We start from the raw sequence: 15,911 nt of genomic DNA, 5'->3' as shown, positions 1-15,911 counted from the left end.
AAATTTTGATTATTCTGTTTCTAAGAATTATTTCATCACTAACTTGTGATCTTGGAAATACATAAATAAAAAGAACCCTAACTTATGAAAGCCCTAGGTTTTTACTCTAACTCCTTTTTTTTTTCAAACCTTGGGAGTGGTAAGACTTTATCAATTTAAACTGATAACCCGTAAAATTACAGTCAGACCCTAAAGATTTCTAAGATTGCAGTTTAGTGACAAACTTGTTTCATACATGAACATACTTAAGTATTAAAAATAAATATTATTATAAAGATAAAAGTACTCTGTGTACTGCTTTGTCTAATATTCACAACAGTCTGTGAAATTATTCCCATTTTTAATATGTTTTTATTGTGAAATTTAACATATATGCAGAACAGCCCATGAAATTAGTCCCATTTTACCAATGAAAATACTGAAGCTCATAAAATTTAAGAGAACACACAATCCAGTATATGATAGACAAGCCTGATTGCACAGATCTTCTCATTTTAAATCAAGAGCATCTTGGAATTGATGGGGGCATAAATGGAGTCCATGTCTTTTGACTCCTAGTCCAGTTCTCTGTATGCAACAGCACAACTGACAAACTAAAAATATGATGCCCAGAGGGGTAGGTGAAAATAATGACAAAGATTTTTACATGCACAATGCAACTTAGTTAAGAGAAATCGTGATGCTAGCTCATTTCTAACCACCTAAAGATTAGCGACAGTGGAGGGATAAGAATATTTTCTGAGCAAGATACGGATCTGCAGGGTCAGATGCAAGGAGCAGAGTTTCTCAACAGCAGCACATGGACATTTACCATCAGACATTTTTTGTGAAGGGGGGGGATGGCCGCAAACATTATGGGATAATTTGCAGCATCCTTGGCCTCTACCCAATAGATGCCAATGGCAGCTCTCCCAACTCTCAGCCATTACGATAACCAAAAATGTCTCCAGACACTGCCAAATGTCCCCTGGGGACCAAAATCATCCTTCCCCTCATTAAATACCATAGACTTAGAAGAAGTATGAGATTTTTTTCTGAACCTGGAAGGAATTCCCTTTTTAAAATTATAAAATGCTACTAGAAAATGTTCTAAAACTTCCATCGGGCATAGAAGGAATTCAAGAACACTATGTTCCCCACTGAGTGTGAAAGAATTGCCTTGATACAGAGTACAATAGTGACTAGGTTATGGTTGACTTTGACTGCCCTGCCTTTCTGTCTTCTATCACTGAGGGGATAATATTCCCAGACTGTGTCCCAATGATGCAAAGGCATGCTCTGAATAGGAACATATTTAGAAAGATATTAAATACTAGGAGAATACATTAAAAATATTAAATACTAGGAGAATACTAGGAGAATTAAGATACTAGGAGAATTAAGATACTAGGAGAATTAAAATATTAAATACTAGGAGAATATATTAAATACTAGGAGATACTAGGAAAATATATTAGGATATAATTAAGAGAATATATTAGAATATAAATACTAGGAGAATAATACTAGGAGAATATATTAAATACTAGGAGGTCCTATTTTCAATGGGTTCTCACCTACATTAAGAACATGCCTTAACTGGGGTACATAATTCAATCTATCTTGTACACCTGTCATGCAAGTCCAGCCATTCCAGGTCCAGTTATTGACCCATAAGAAATAAACAAAAATTGATCCACACAATGACTTTTACATGAATGTTCATAGCAGCTATGTTTATAATCACCCAAAACTGAAGATAACCCAAAATTATGATATGCCCATACAAGTAGAATACTACTGAGTAATAAAAAGGAATGAACTATTAATATATACACTAAAATGAATCAATCTCAAAGTCATTATATTAAGCGAAAGAAGCCAGCCAAAAAGGAATACATTCTGTGTAATTCCATTTACATAGAAGTCTAGGACATGCAAGCTTATTTGCTGATTAGAAGCAAGTTTGTGTTTCCTGGGATTGGTGAAGACAGAGAGATGTATTAAAAAGGGGCACAAGGAAATTTGTGAGGCGATGGAAATATTTGTTATCTTGGTTGTGATGATGATTTTACAGGAGTGTGCATATGTCAAAAACTGTTCAAATTTGTGCCTTTTAAATATGTCTAGTTTCTTGTACTTTGATTACAGCTCAATAAAGTAAACAAATAAATAAACTACCAAGTAGTAGAAAAAGTTTTATCTACCTAATAGAAATTGCGATGGAAGAAATAATTCAACCCACAATCCTATTATTCTAAAATAACTACTAAAGACAATTTTGGTGGTTATATGTTGTATAAACATCAACCCCATGACATAATTGTGCTTGGGAACCAGTCTAACTTGTATGTCTTGTTTTTTGGACCAGAATTTAAAATAACACACACATGCGCATAACCACATACACTCACCACACAATCCTATTACAAAGCAAAGTAGCCAGTATTACAATAATTTTCTTCTGGTATCCTGTGTATTCTGGTCCTTCTTGTAAGCCATCATCTTCTGTCATTCTTTTGATTAAAAAATAGCTAACTTTATTTTAAATAAAACGATACTATCCTTAAATGAGTAACTATTCCAGTTGGTATTTATATTAATGCTTCAACAAATAGCAAATGCTCCAAAAGTTTAGAAATCTTGGAAACTGTTCGAGGTAAATTCTGTGTTATTTATATTTTATGAACAGAAAATTCAAAACTGATGCAAAGTGATATTAAGTTGGTTGTGAATGTGCCAGGCCTACAACAAGAACATTCTAAATGAAATGTCATACCCTTAATCTAAGCTAAATCAAACAATAAATGCATATAATTTTATGTGAGTCACAACCAAGAGTCAAGATTAACAACCATGAAAACATTTATTGTCTGTTCCTGTATTTGGCCACTTTGGGCATCTTTTCTTTTCCTGAAAAACAAAACTCTAGACTACTTTAATAGGTAAGTTAGGTACACTGTATCTTTGCACTCAGAAAAAAAAAGATGACTAAAAGTCCATGACTCACAGTCACATTTGCCTCTCTGTAATGATGGTGAATTACAGTGTATGTCACAAGCTAAGCATCTCGTGGATTGACAACGAGCTGACGGATTCTGACACAGTATCAGGCTCTTTAATCAGAACTTGACTATTACCACATCTAGCCAATGTAGAAGTAAGTGGACAGTATTTTCAAAACATTTTGCTTTTTTTAAAACTCTAAGACCAGCAAATGCCCAGATGCAAATGATATTGTGATCCAGAATGAGGACTCTCACTTAAGAAGCAAAATGAAGCAAGGGAAATCCAACAGGTAAGAATGAGGGAAAAGGGAACACAATATACAAATAAACAAGAAGCAAGATAAGCTTCAGAAAAAAATGAGCAAATCTGAATTTAAAAAGCAAAGAGTGCAGGTACAGGTTGGCTCCGTAATGGTATGGGCACAAATTTCAAAAGAACAACCATAGTGTTAAAGCTCTTTCAGAATTTGTCTAGCAGGTTGTCTGGCTTCAGCTGGAAAACCCTTAAAAAAAAAAAAAAAGAACAATTATAAGTGAGTGTGCCCTAGTTAGTTTTTTTTATTAGAAGTAATGACAGCCAAAGTAAAGAACCGCCTGTGATTTAAACACATACACATTCAGAAACATGGGAGAGAGACGTGCTCAAAGTGTGGCTTTATAACACGGTAGCTCCGTGATCCTGGCCAAACCATTTAACTACTCTGCTTCAGTTTCTTCTATGAAATGAGAAGAATGATTCTTACAACACAATCCAACAACTGTTAGCATAAGAAAGAAGTGAGATAATGCTGATTGAGCCCTTCACACAGAATGAGGACCATTGTAAGCACAATAAATTTTAGAAAGTATTATAAAGTTCATTTGGAACTGTAATAGAAAATAAAAACCAATGAAATAAGTAACATGTCAGTTATGCTAAAGACATATTAGCACCACACACTACATCTTAAGTATTTCACAATGTGATAGTGATCATATAAGGTAAACTGAAGAAATAATTCAGAAAATGATGTAGTCAATCCAGATGATTAATGTTAGAGACAACAGATGAACCAGATGAGACTTGATATGTTGAAATGATTATTAGAGAAATAATGATAACATAGGCTCCTGGAACATGACTCCTGGGAATGAGCTTGGACCTGGCATTGTGGGACTGAGAAAACCTTCTTGACCAAAAGGAGGAAGAAAAATGAAATAACGTTTCAGTGGCTGAGATTCAAATGGAGTCAAGAGGTCATTCTGGAGGTTATTCTTATGTGTTATACAGATATCCCTTTTTAGTTTTTTTTTTTATTAACCCATTTTTCAAGACAGTTTTGTTCACACACCATACATTCCATCCTAAGTAAATAATCGATGGTTCCCTGTATAGTCACATATTCACCACCATCACCACTATCTATATAAGGACATCTCCATTTCTTCCACAAAGAAGGAGGAAGAGTCAAAGAAGGTAGAGAGATAAAAGAAAAAGAAAAAAGAAAGAGAAAAAACAAAACAAAACAAAACAAAAAACATGACAGCTAGGAAGCAACAAAAGGAAAGACAGCATTAACCTAAAGTAGAATAAAGAGTCAGACAACATCACCAATGCCAAGAGTCCCATACTCCTCCACTATGTCCCCACCCCCATATGCATTTAGCTTTGGTGTATTCCCTTTGTTACATTAAAGGAAGCATAATACAATGTTTCTGTTAATTATAGTTTCCAGTTTGCACTGATTATATTTTTCCTCCAATCCCACCCCATTTTCAACACTTGCAATGTTGACATTCATTTGTTCTCCCTCATGTAAAAACATATTTGTACCTTCTGTCACAATCATTGAGTACCCTAGGTTTCACTGAGTTATACAGTCCCAGTCTTCATCTTTCCTGTTTCCTTCTGTTGTCCCACATGCTCCTAACCTTCCTCTTTCAACCATATTCACAGTCACCTTTGTTCAGCATACTTACATTGCTATACTATCTCCTCTCACTCCTGTCTTTTCCTTTCTGCCTGTAGTGCTCTCTTTAGTGTTTCCTGTAGAGCAGGTACATTGTTCACAAACTCTGCATTGTCTGTTTGTCAGAGAATATTTTAAGCTTTCCCTCATATTTGAAGGACAGTTTTGCTGGATATAGGATTCTTGGTTGGCAGTTTTTCTCTTTCAGTATCTTAATTATATCACCCCACCTCCTTCTTGCCTCCATGGTTTCTATTGAGAAATCCACACATAGTCTTATCAAGCTTCCTTTTATGTGATGGATCGCTTTTCTCTTGCTGCTTTCAGAATTCTCTCTGTCTTTGACATTTGATAATCTGGTTATTAAGTGTCTTGGTGTAAGCTTATTCAGATCAATTCTGTTTGGGGTACGTTACGCTTCTTAGATCTGTAATTTTATGTCTTTCATAAGAGATGGGAAATTTTCATTGATTATTTCCTCTATTATTGCTTCTGCCCCTTTTCCCTTCTCTTTTCCTTCTGGGACACCTATGACATGTACATTCCTGGGTTTTGTATTGTCATTCAATTCCTGGAGACATTGCTCATATTTTTCCATTCTTTTCTCTATCTGTTCTTTTGTGTGTAGGCTTTCAGGTGGTTTGCTCTCCAGTTCCTGACTATTTTCTTCTGTCTCTTGAGATCTGCTGTTGTATGTCTCCACTGTGCCTGTCATCTCCTGTGTTGTGTCTTTCATTTCCATAGATTCTGCCAGTTGTTTTTTCGAACTTTAGATTTCTACCTTATGTACACCCTGTGTTTTCATTATATACTTCATCTCTTTTGCCATATCTTCCCTAAACTTTTTGAATTGATTTAGCATTAGTAGTTTCAATTCCTGTATTTCGTTGAAGTGTAAGTTTGTTCCTTTGACTGGGCCATAACTTCATTTTTCTTAGCGTAGATTGTAGTTTTCTGTTGTCTAAGCATCTGGTTTCCTTGGTTACCCCAATCAGGTTTTCCCAGACCATAATGGGCTCAGGTCTTGGAAGGGGGCAATAGTATCCAGTTTCCTGGAGGGTGTCTTAGAAGATTGGTACACCCTGTGAGGCCTCAAGTCACTGTGCTTTTCTGCCTAGCAGGTGGCACCTGTCAGCCTGTAGCTCCAGACTAGTGTAAGGAGGTGTGGCCCATGGCTATTTTCCCCCAGGCTCTGGGGTCTGGTTCTGAATGGAAGGTGGGTAGTAGAACTTGGCCCTACCTCTTTCCTCTTAGGGAAGATATATCCCCTAGGGAGGTATCATTTGCATTTGAATAGTCTCTCTGACTCTGCTATCTCTACCTTTGTCTGGGTCAAAGCACTGGGAACTGAAAACAGCTGAGGCTTTCTCCACTGAGCCAAAAAAGGGACAGAAAGCCCCCCTTCAGGGCCAGTCCACAGCCACCCTCAGTTTCACCCATTGGCCAGAGATAGCACCTGGTCCTCTGGGCTCCCCCTCCCTCCCAGGGAGGTCCTCTGGCTCTCCAAGGTCAGTCGTCACCAAAGCCCTCTGTCTGCTTGTTGGGCATTCATAGCTTGTATTGATCAATCAACATTTGTTAATTAAAACCCCAGTTGGAGCTGGGCTGAGGTATATTCACTTGTTCAGAGAGTGCTGCTCTCTATCACAGCGAGGCTTTGCAGTTCAGGCTGCCGTGGGGGAGGAGGCTCTCCACTTGGATCTGCAGTTTTTACTTACAGATTTTATGCTGCGATCTCAGGCATTCTTCCCAATCCAGGCTGGTGTATGATGTGTGGACAGTCATGTTTGTCCCCCAGCAGTTATTCCAGATTATTTACTAGTTGTTCCTGGTTGTTTATTAGTTGTTCCAGGGAGACTGACTAGCTTCCACTCCTCTCTATGCCCCCATCTTCTCTCTCTCCCCTTTTTAGTTTTTAATGTATTTGAATAGCTAGAAGGAAATACCTGAAACTATTGAACTGCAACCCAGTAGCCATGAATCTTGAAGATGACTGTATAACCATATAGCTTACATAGTGTGACTGTGTGATTGTGAAAACCTTGTAGCTCACACTCTCTCTATCCAGGGTAAGGATGGATGAGTAGAAAAACGGGGACAAAAATTAATGGGGGGGGGATGGGTAGTGGGATGTTTTGGGTGTTCTTTTTTACTTTTATTTGTATTGTTATTAATTTTTTTAGAGTAATGAAAATGTTCAAAAATTGTGGTGATGAATGCACAACTGTATGATGGTACTGTGAACAACTGATTGTACACTGTGCATGATTGTAGGGTATGTGAATATATCTCAATAAAATTGAATAATTAAAAAAACCACAGTTTCCTGAATTGAAACACAATTCAGAGAGCACCAAGAGAACCACTCAACAACAATTCCCAAAGAAAGACAGCCACTTTTTGGCCAAGTTTTTAAACTTAAAAGACAAAGACAGTATTTTACCAGCCACAATTAAGAAGAAAGATTTCAAACTTCAAAAATCAAAGGGACCCAAGATTCATTCTCTGAAACTTATAAAAAGAAAGCCAAAAGAAATGGAGCTATCACCAAGTACAGCAGCTGAGGAAGACCATCTCTTGGAATGCAAAAGGAGACTCTTCCTTTTAAGCTGAATGTCAAGCAATTGAAACAACAAAAAACCATCAGCAGCAGAGATACGTTCAAGAAGTAATAGCTATCGGACGATAAATGAAAAATGCTTAAAAAGAATGAAAGGATTTTGGAACATTAACAGAAGGCAAGGTTAATAATATAACATTAAATGCTTACATAAATTCAACTAAATTGGGTGGGAAATGCAAAGGAGAACTATAACCCTCCATGAATTGCCTCCTATGCCCATGCAGACTTGTTAAACCTCCTCTCCCCCCATTTTTTTCCTTGCTTCTGGTACCTCAGCCTTCCTTCTTCCCTTGACCAGGACAACAAGCTCCCCCCTCTTCACAACCTTGGACCTGCCGGTCCTTCTGCCTAGGATGTGCTTGATCAGACCATGCCTGACTCCCCATCATTCAGGCTCAAATTAAATTTCACCTCTCATGAAGACTGGTTGTATCACCCAAACTAAAGCACTCTTGAATCACATTATCACTCCTCCTCTTTATTATACTCAGCAGAACTTAAAATTCCTGGCTGATTTTATTCATTTACTACTTTCCATATCCCTCACCCTTAGAATATTAGATCCATAAAAGCAATGACCTTGTTTGTCTTGCTCACCATGCCAAAATTAGTACCACAAAATCACAGATAGGACAAGATGTGTCCAACAGATAAATACAACTGAATACTCTTTGATTCCTATGATTTCTTCTCTTCAGCAAAGTTTGCATTTGTTCCTGGTCTCCCTCCATGGAAATCACTTTGGCTTAGGTCTTCATTCTTCTCTCCTTGAACAATTACAATCTTCCAACAAGTCTTCTTCCAGTTTCGGTTGGGCCTTCATTCAATCTTTGCTCACACTACTGGTGGAGAAATTTTTCTTGAGAGAATAAGTGAGTATGTTGCTTCCTTACTGACCCTTGCATTCTGTGAATGATTTGTGATTGTTACCTTTCCCTCTTGAGACTCCATTAAAATGATAGTAAAGGAATGAAAATGGAACAGCTCCTAATTAACAAGATCAAAAAAGTCTGTGAGCAAACGAGGTTAACACGGACCTGGGACATAGCAAGTAAACGAAAAGAGTATTGTCTTATAACGCACATGGGAAGCCCATGGAGACTATCACTGGAGACTACGGTAACAGAGAAGGTAGTTGACCAGTCTGGAAAAATACTGAAAATGTTGTTAATTCAAAGACTGCATATCTCATGGAAGGTGGAAATGAGAACTCAGATGGTTAATAGGGGAATTAATTGAATGCCTCTAGAAGAACAGAAAAATTCCTCTATATATACTTTCCAATTCCCTTGCATAAAATGCTAGGAGCTGATTATTTATGCACAAACCTTCTCTCTCTCTCTCTCTCTCTCTCTCTCTCTCTCTCTCAAAATTATATGTGTGTGCATGCACATATGTGGGGGGTGTCTGTGTGTGTGTTTCAGGGAAACTTGCATAGACAAATTCAAGAGGAAATTATTAAGAAGGAACAAACAAAATATGAAAGAGCTCTTAAAAACTAAAAATATGATTGCCTCCTATTTTAGTTTCCTGGGCTGCTCAAGCAAATACCATGAAATGTGTTGGCTTAAACAGTGGGAATTTATTTGCTCATGTTTTAAGGCTAGGGAAGAGTCCAAATCATGCCATCATTAAGGCAATGCTTTCTTCCCAAAGACTGTTGTTCTGGGGCTGGCTGCCGGCAATCTTTGTTCTTCATTTTTCACAGGGCAGGCGCATAGCAGCATCTCCAGGTCTCTCCCTTCTCTTCTGGATTCCATTTATTTCCAGCTTCTGGCTACTCCTCCAGTGGCTTTCTCTCTCTTGTGTCTGAATTTCACTCTGCTTATGAAGGACCCTAGTAATAGGATTAAGACCACCCTGATTGGGCCAAGACACACCTTAACTGAAGTAACCTCATCAAAAGGTCCCATTTACAATGGGTTTACACCCACAGGAATGGATTAAGTTTAAGAACATGTTTCTCTGTGGTACATACAGCTTCAAACCACCACACTCCATCATCTGGACCCTAAAAACATGTCCTTTCCATACGCAATATACATTCATTCCATCACAATATCCCAAAAGCCTTAAGTCATTTCAGGAACATTGCTAAGCACAAAGTCTCATCAACATCGGTTATAGGTGTGATCTGTCCTGGGGCACAATTCACCTCTGTTTGTGGACCTGTGAAACCTAGAGGACGAGTTATCTGCTTCTGATATACAATGGAGGGACACGCGAAGGATAAACATTCCCATTCCCGGAGGGAGAAATTGGAAGGAGAACAGGGGTCACAGGTCCCAAACAATTCTGAAATAAAGCAAGGCATACTCCGTTAGACTTCAAGGTCTGAGAGTCATCTATGGAATAATATTTTGTCCTTTAGTCCTGATAAAGCAACAGCCCAACCCCTCCCAAGTGCTTGTGCAGCGGCCATGCTCCCCCCAAACACTGGAGTGAAGGCTCCACTGTCTCCAAGCATTGGGATGGTTCCAGACTCTCCAAAATCCCTGGGGCACAGGCTCCACCCTCTTGGAATACTGGTGTGGCAGAACTCTTCCTGAAAAATGGGGTGGAAGGCCTGCCCTCTCAAAGCACCTCGGCAGACTCACCCTCTCCACACACACATACACTGCTCTCTTGGCCCAAGAAGATGTCTTCAGTCCAGAACTCAGCTTCCAAAAACTTGTCCCTTTTCTGCCCTTTTTAGTCCAGGCTGGCCATGGTTCTGTTCACACAAAATATGCACTGCACCCCCCCCCCAAAAAAAAACAAACCTTGTCAGTTTTATATGTAGTTCACAGGGGTCCAAACCATCAGTCAAAAGAACTTTCCACAGATCCTTCCAGGATAACTGCATTTCCGATCCTGACTTCTATGGAAATTGCTGACTGGTTCCATGGTTCAGTTAAACCTTCACATGAAGCACTATTCTGTAGGGGACTCACTTTCTGGAAACTCATAATTTTCCAAACCATCAATTTCTGATTTCTTTGTGCACAGAAGTTCAGTTCTCAGCTTATCCCTTTCCTCTCAGATTTCGCTATAAGCTGCAAGGAGAAACCAGGCTGAACTTTCCATATGTAGCTTGGAAATCTCAGCTAAATAGCCATGTTCATTGCTTTCAAGTTCTGCCTTCCATCTGACATCAGAACTCAATTTCTTCAAGTTTTCTGCTATTTTAATACAAAGATTGCCTTTGCTCCAGTTTTTAAAAACACAATCATTATTTCCTTCTAAGTCCTCATCAGAAGTACCTTTAGTGTCCATATTTTTATCAACAGTCTCTTCAACGCAATCTAGACCATTTCTGTCACGTACCTCACAATTCTTCTAGCCTCTACCCATTATCCAATTCCAAAGCCATTTCCACATTTTTGGTATTTACACTAGTAGCACCACACTCTCTTGGTACCAAAATCTCTTCACTTCCTGGGTTTCTCAAGCAAATACCATGAAATGAATCAAGTTAAACAATGGGAATTTATTCACTCACAGTTTGAGGCTGGGGAAAAGTCCAAATCAAGGCATCATCACTTACTTTCTTCCCAAAGACGTGACCTGGAGCTAGTTGCTGGTGATCTTTGGTTCTTAGTTTGCCACATGGCAAGACACAGCAGCATCTCTAGGTCTTTCCTTTCTCTTCCGGATTCACTTATTTCCAGCTTCTGGCTTTTCCTTTTGTGGCTTTCTCTTTCTCTGTCTAAATATTACAAAGGACCCCAGTAATAGGATTGAGACCCATCCTGACTGTTGTGGGCCACACCTTAACTGAAGTAACCTCATCAAAAGGTCCTACTTGCAATGGGTTCACACCCACGGGAATGGATTAAGTTTAAAAACATGTTTTTCTGGGATGCATACATCTTTAAACCATCATACCTCCCCTCCAAAAAAAACAAAATACCATTGATGAATTGTAATGTAAAGTCAAGAAAAACCCCCTAAATATAATGTTTAAAATATGAGAAAGAAAGTATGAAAAGAGATAAGGAATACAAATAGATCATTCCAGGAAGCATAATATCCGATCAACTGGAGTTCCAATAGAGAGAACAGAGAAAATGTAAAAGAGAAATAATTCATAAAAATAACAAAAGAAAATTTCCCAAAACTGAAGGAGAAATCAATCTAGAAAGTCAAAGTGCTCAGTAAATTCCTAGGAGTATGGATGGATGGGTGGATGGGTGGATGGGTGGATGGGTGGATGGATGAACAATCAATCAATAATTGAAAATCCATGCCCAGGTGTATTGGAATTTCAAAGGTAATGACAAGATCCTAAAAGCTTAGGCTACCTACAAACAAAAGACTGGCATCAGATTTGCAGAACTGGATCTTTAAAAATATAATGGCACGTTGACTTCAAAATTCTAATACATGACTTACAACCTAGAATTCTGTAATCCAATCAAGCTATCAATCAAGTATGAAGGTGTGCCAGTTTGAATGTATTATGTCCCCCCAAACGCCATTATCTTTGATGTAGTCTTGTGTGGGCAGACCTATTGGTGTTAATTAGATTGTAATTCTTTGAGTGTTTCCATGGAGATGCGCCCCACCCAACTGTGGATCATGACTCTGATTGGATAATTTCCATGGAGGTGTTGGCCCGCCCATTGGGTGGGTCTGAATTAAATTACTGGAGCACTGTATAAGATCAGACAGAAGGAGCAAGCTGCTACAGCCAAGAGGGACACTTTGAAGAAAGCACAGGAACTGCAGATGAGAGACAGTTTGAAGATGGCCGTTGAAAGCAGACTCTTGCTCCAGAGAAGCTGAGAGAGGACATATATCCCAAATGCAACTAAGAGTGACATTTTTGAGGAACTGCAGCCTAGAGAGGAACGTCCTGGGACAAAGCCATTTTGAAACCAGAACTTTGGAGCAGACGCCAGCCACATCTTCCCAGCTAACAGAGGTTTTCTGGATACCACTGGCCATCCTCCAGTGAAGGTACCCAATTGCTGATGTGTTACCTTGGACACTTCACGGCCTTAAGACTGTAACTGTGTAACCAAATAAACCCACTTTTATAAAAGCCAATCCATCTCTGGTGTTTTGCATTCTGGCAGCATTAGCAAACTAGAACAGAAGGCAATATAAAAATAATGTAAGGCTTCGGAAGTGTTCTGGCTTATACAGCCTCTCTTAGGGGGAAATGTGAATACGTAAATCAGCAAAACAAATAAAAACACTAAGAAACACGGAAAAAAGAAATGTAAGAAACAAAGGATATAACCAAGAAGCTCAATGAAGGAAAGTCTTAAAATGCCACATTTGGAGAAAAATCAGGACAAGTTTTAATATGAGGACAGAGTGTCCAGGACTCTAGAAAAAAGGAAGGTTGATAGATTTTAGTCAGTAAATTTCAACATTAGAAAAATATAATGACGTTTTGAAGGCAGAAAAAAACAAGGCAATTAGAAACTCCCAGAAAAACAAAGAAAAGCCATAAAAGATAGGAAATATGTAATCACAGGAAAGATTTAAATAATTATAAAAAATCACTTTTCAATGTTTAGAAGAAACTTAAAGACAGCGTACTGCATAATAAGAATTTTATTTAGAAATAAAGAGAAATTACGGAAAAGCTAAATGACTGACCAGAAGAACAGTACATAAGTGATTCCAGATAGTGAGACTGTGGTTGAGGAAGGATTTTCATCTTAAGTATTTTTGAATATTTGATTTTTGCAAGCATGTGCATCTATTTATTTGATTAAAATATTTTATAATGTGATTATAATTAATGTTAATTTAAAATGTTTATTCAAGGTAAATTTTAAGCATTTAGCATGTATAAAGAGCACTCTATGATCTGGTCCTCATCTCTCCCTCCACTCTAATCTTCCAATACAGTCCTCTGGACATTGGCAATAAGGAACTATCCAATTCCCGGAACTCCTGCCTCTGTACATGCTATTTCCTTCCAGAAAATATCCTCTCAGTCATTGCGCTGAATATTTTCCATTCATCCTTTAAGATCCAGCTCAAAGATCTCCTTCTAGAAAGCCTTCTCTGACCCACTTTCCAAGCAAAGTTTGTAAATTCCTCTTTGTTTCACCAATGCTTTCTTTTTTTTTGTTAACAATGATTTTAGCAATTAACTATTTACTTACAAGGTCCTTAAAGGTAAAGACAACTTACTATCCATCTTTGTACCTCCAGCAGAGTACCTAACCTTGTAGGAGTTTACTAATAAATGCTGATTAATTGAAAGTACTGATAGAATCAGGGTATTATGTCTGGGTGTGGGGGTGGTTCATCTCAATTGATAATTCCATATTGATCTTAAATGACATTTCAAGTTCACTTAGTTGCTAATACAATATTATTCAATCAATAATTAAAATATGCTGTGTTAAAATACGCTGACATTTAAAAATATTTGAAAAGTAAATTAATGGGATTAGTTTTTGATCTAGTAGAAAGGGAAATAAAGAGTTTAAAATCCACTATAGAAACTACATAAATGAAATATTTAGTAAAAGAAAACAACAAGATAATAAAGGGTAATAAACTTAAATATAAATAGGCCAAATTCCTCTAAGAAAAAGGGCAAAGACTGTTTAAGATAGAAATCTGAATATATAGAAATTTGAAGGAAGAATTTCAGACAAGAAAGACTAAAAAAATAAGAAAAGAGAATGCTACACGTCTATATATTAGAATATTTATATCTATTATTAAATTACATGGATAATTAGAAGCCCAAAACAACTAACATACATGCACACCAAATTATTCTTATCTTTGGTAAGCAGAATTCTAAAACTGCCTCCCAAGAGCTCACCCTCTGTGTACATGCCCTGTATAACCACTTCCGCTCAAATATGTGAGAGACCTTGAATATGCTGGAATAGCACGCTCACAATTTATTTAATCATATGGCAAAGGTGAAGAGGTTTTGCATGAGTGATTAAGGTCCCTAAGCAGTTTACTTTAAGTAGGTCAAAAAGGAGATTATCCATGATGGACCTGAATCAATCATGTGAACTTTATAAAAGGAGAGCCTGGAGGTCAGAGATGGGCAGAGTCAGAGATTTGAACTAGTAGTAGCCACTCTCCCAATGGCCTTGGTGAAGTAAACATCCACATTGTGGTGAAGGCCATGTGGTAAGGAACAAGGGTAGCATCTAGGGGCTGAGGGCCTCAGTCCTACAACCATGAGAAACTGAATCCTGCTGACTCCCAGTGACTGTGGAAGGCGATCCTGAACATCAGCTTAGATTGTAGCCTGGGCCAGCGTCTTGAATTCAGTCTACTGAGACCCTGAATAGAAGACCCAGTTAATGCATACCTAGACTCCTCACCTGTGGAAGCGATGAAACAATAAACTTTCATCGCATGTAGCCACTAAGTTATGGTGATATGTTAAGCAGCAAAATAAAACTAATACACTTATCTTTAGCACTAAGGGATTCTTCATTTTTGCTGATCTTGTTTTCATTAATCTGCTTATAATAACATTTACTCCTTTGAGTTCTTGGCATAGTTATTATTTTTCTTTTTTCAGTGTAAAGTATAGAGATTAGTATCAAAAGAGTTGAAGAGATTAATATCGTTAAGACACATGAAGCAGGCTCAGAAATATCACACAGTTCTCCTACTTCATAGCCAAGAGAGTTTACTTTACTCTGGGACTCATTCTGCATCCACTAGTCAATAGTAGCCCTTTGCTCCTTCAAAATCCCTTTAAAAAAGAATTCTTGAATTATCAGGTGGGAAGTGAGTGAAGAAAAGAAAAAAAAAATATGCATGGTTAAACTTTATTGACTAAAATTTTATTAACCTAAAAAATCCAGAACTATGAACTTGGCAGCTCCTTCTAACCTCCTCTTTTGGCCTCAAGGCTGACTATCCACAGAACCACAAAACTGACCAGAAGGCAGAAGATCAGCTACCTGCTTCTCCAAACTTCTTTGACACCTCCTCCAACTTTTTTTACATATGCCCCTTGGGCTCAGTGGGTAATTAGGGAATCTGTTTCTTGTTATTAAAATATATATATATATATATATATATATATATATATATATATATATATATATAATAGTTATCAAGCACTTCAAACTTTAGGAGATGGAAAGGACCTCAAAGAATCTTTTCATAGTCTCTGGTCTTCAGAGGGCAACAGGTAAACCATTCTAGAACATACACACTCATCATATTTTCAAAGATTTCTAATGAAGGAGATAAAACACATCTCTATAGAAACCCCTGTCATAACATTTCCTATCCAACAGTCAATTCTGCATAAACCAGGTTTCTCAATATTGACACTGTTGACATTTGGGGCTTGACAATTCTTTGTTGTGAGGCTGTCCTTTGCATTGTAGGATGTTTAGCAGCATCCTGACCTCT

The 15,911-nt window shown here is 37.8% G+C and overlaps 1 non-coding gene across 1 annotated transcript; it reads left to right on the top strand.

The window, feature by feature from the left end:
• Positions 1-3,431: 3,431 nt before the first annotated feature.
• Positions 3,432-3,493, top strand: LOC119541011. Its single transcript, XR_005218149.1, has one exon. It is a non-coding gene; the product is annotated as a U7 small nuclear RNA (small nuclear RNA).
• The last annotated feature ends 12,418 nt before the right edge of the window (positions 3,494-15,911 follow it).

The sequence above is a fragment of the Choloepus didactylus genome, chromosome 7, assembly GCF_015220235.1.
Source record: "Choloepus didactylus isolate mChoDid1 chromosome 7, mChoDid1.pri, whole genome shotgun sequence".
NCBI classification, from domain to species: Eukaryota; Metazoa; Chordata; class Mammalia; order Pilosa; family Megalonychidae; genus Choloepus; species Choloepus didactylus.
This window is presented reverse-complemented; position numbering and strand designations above follow the sequence as displayed.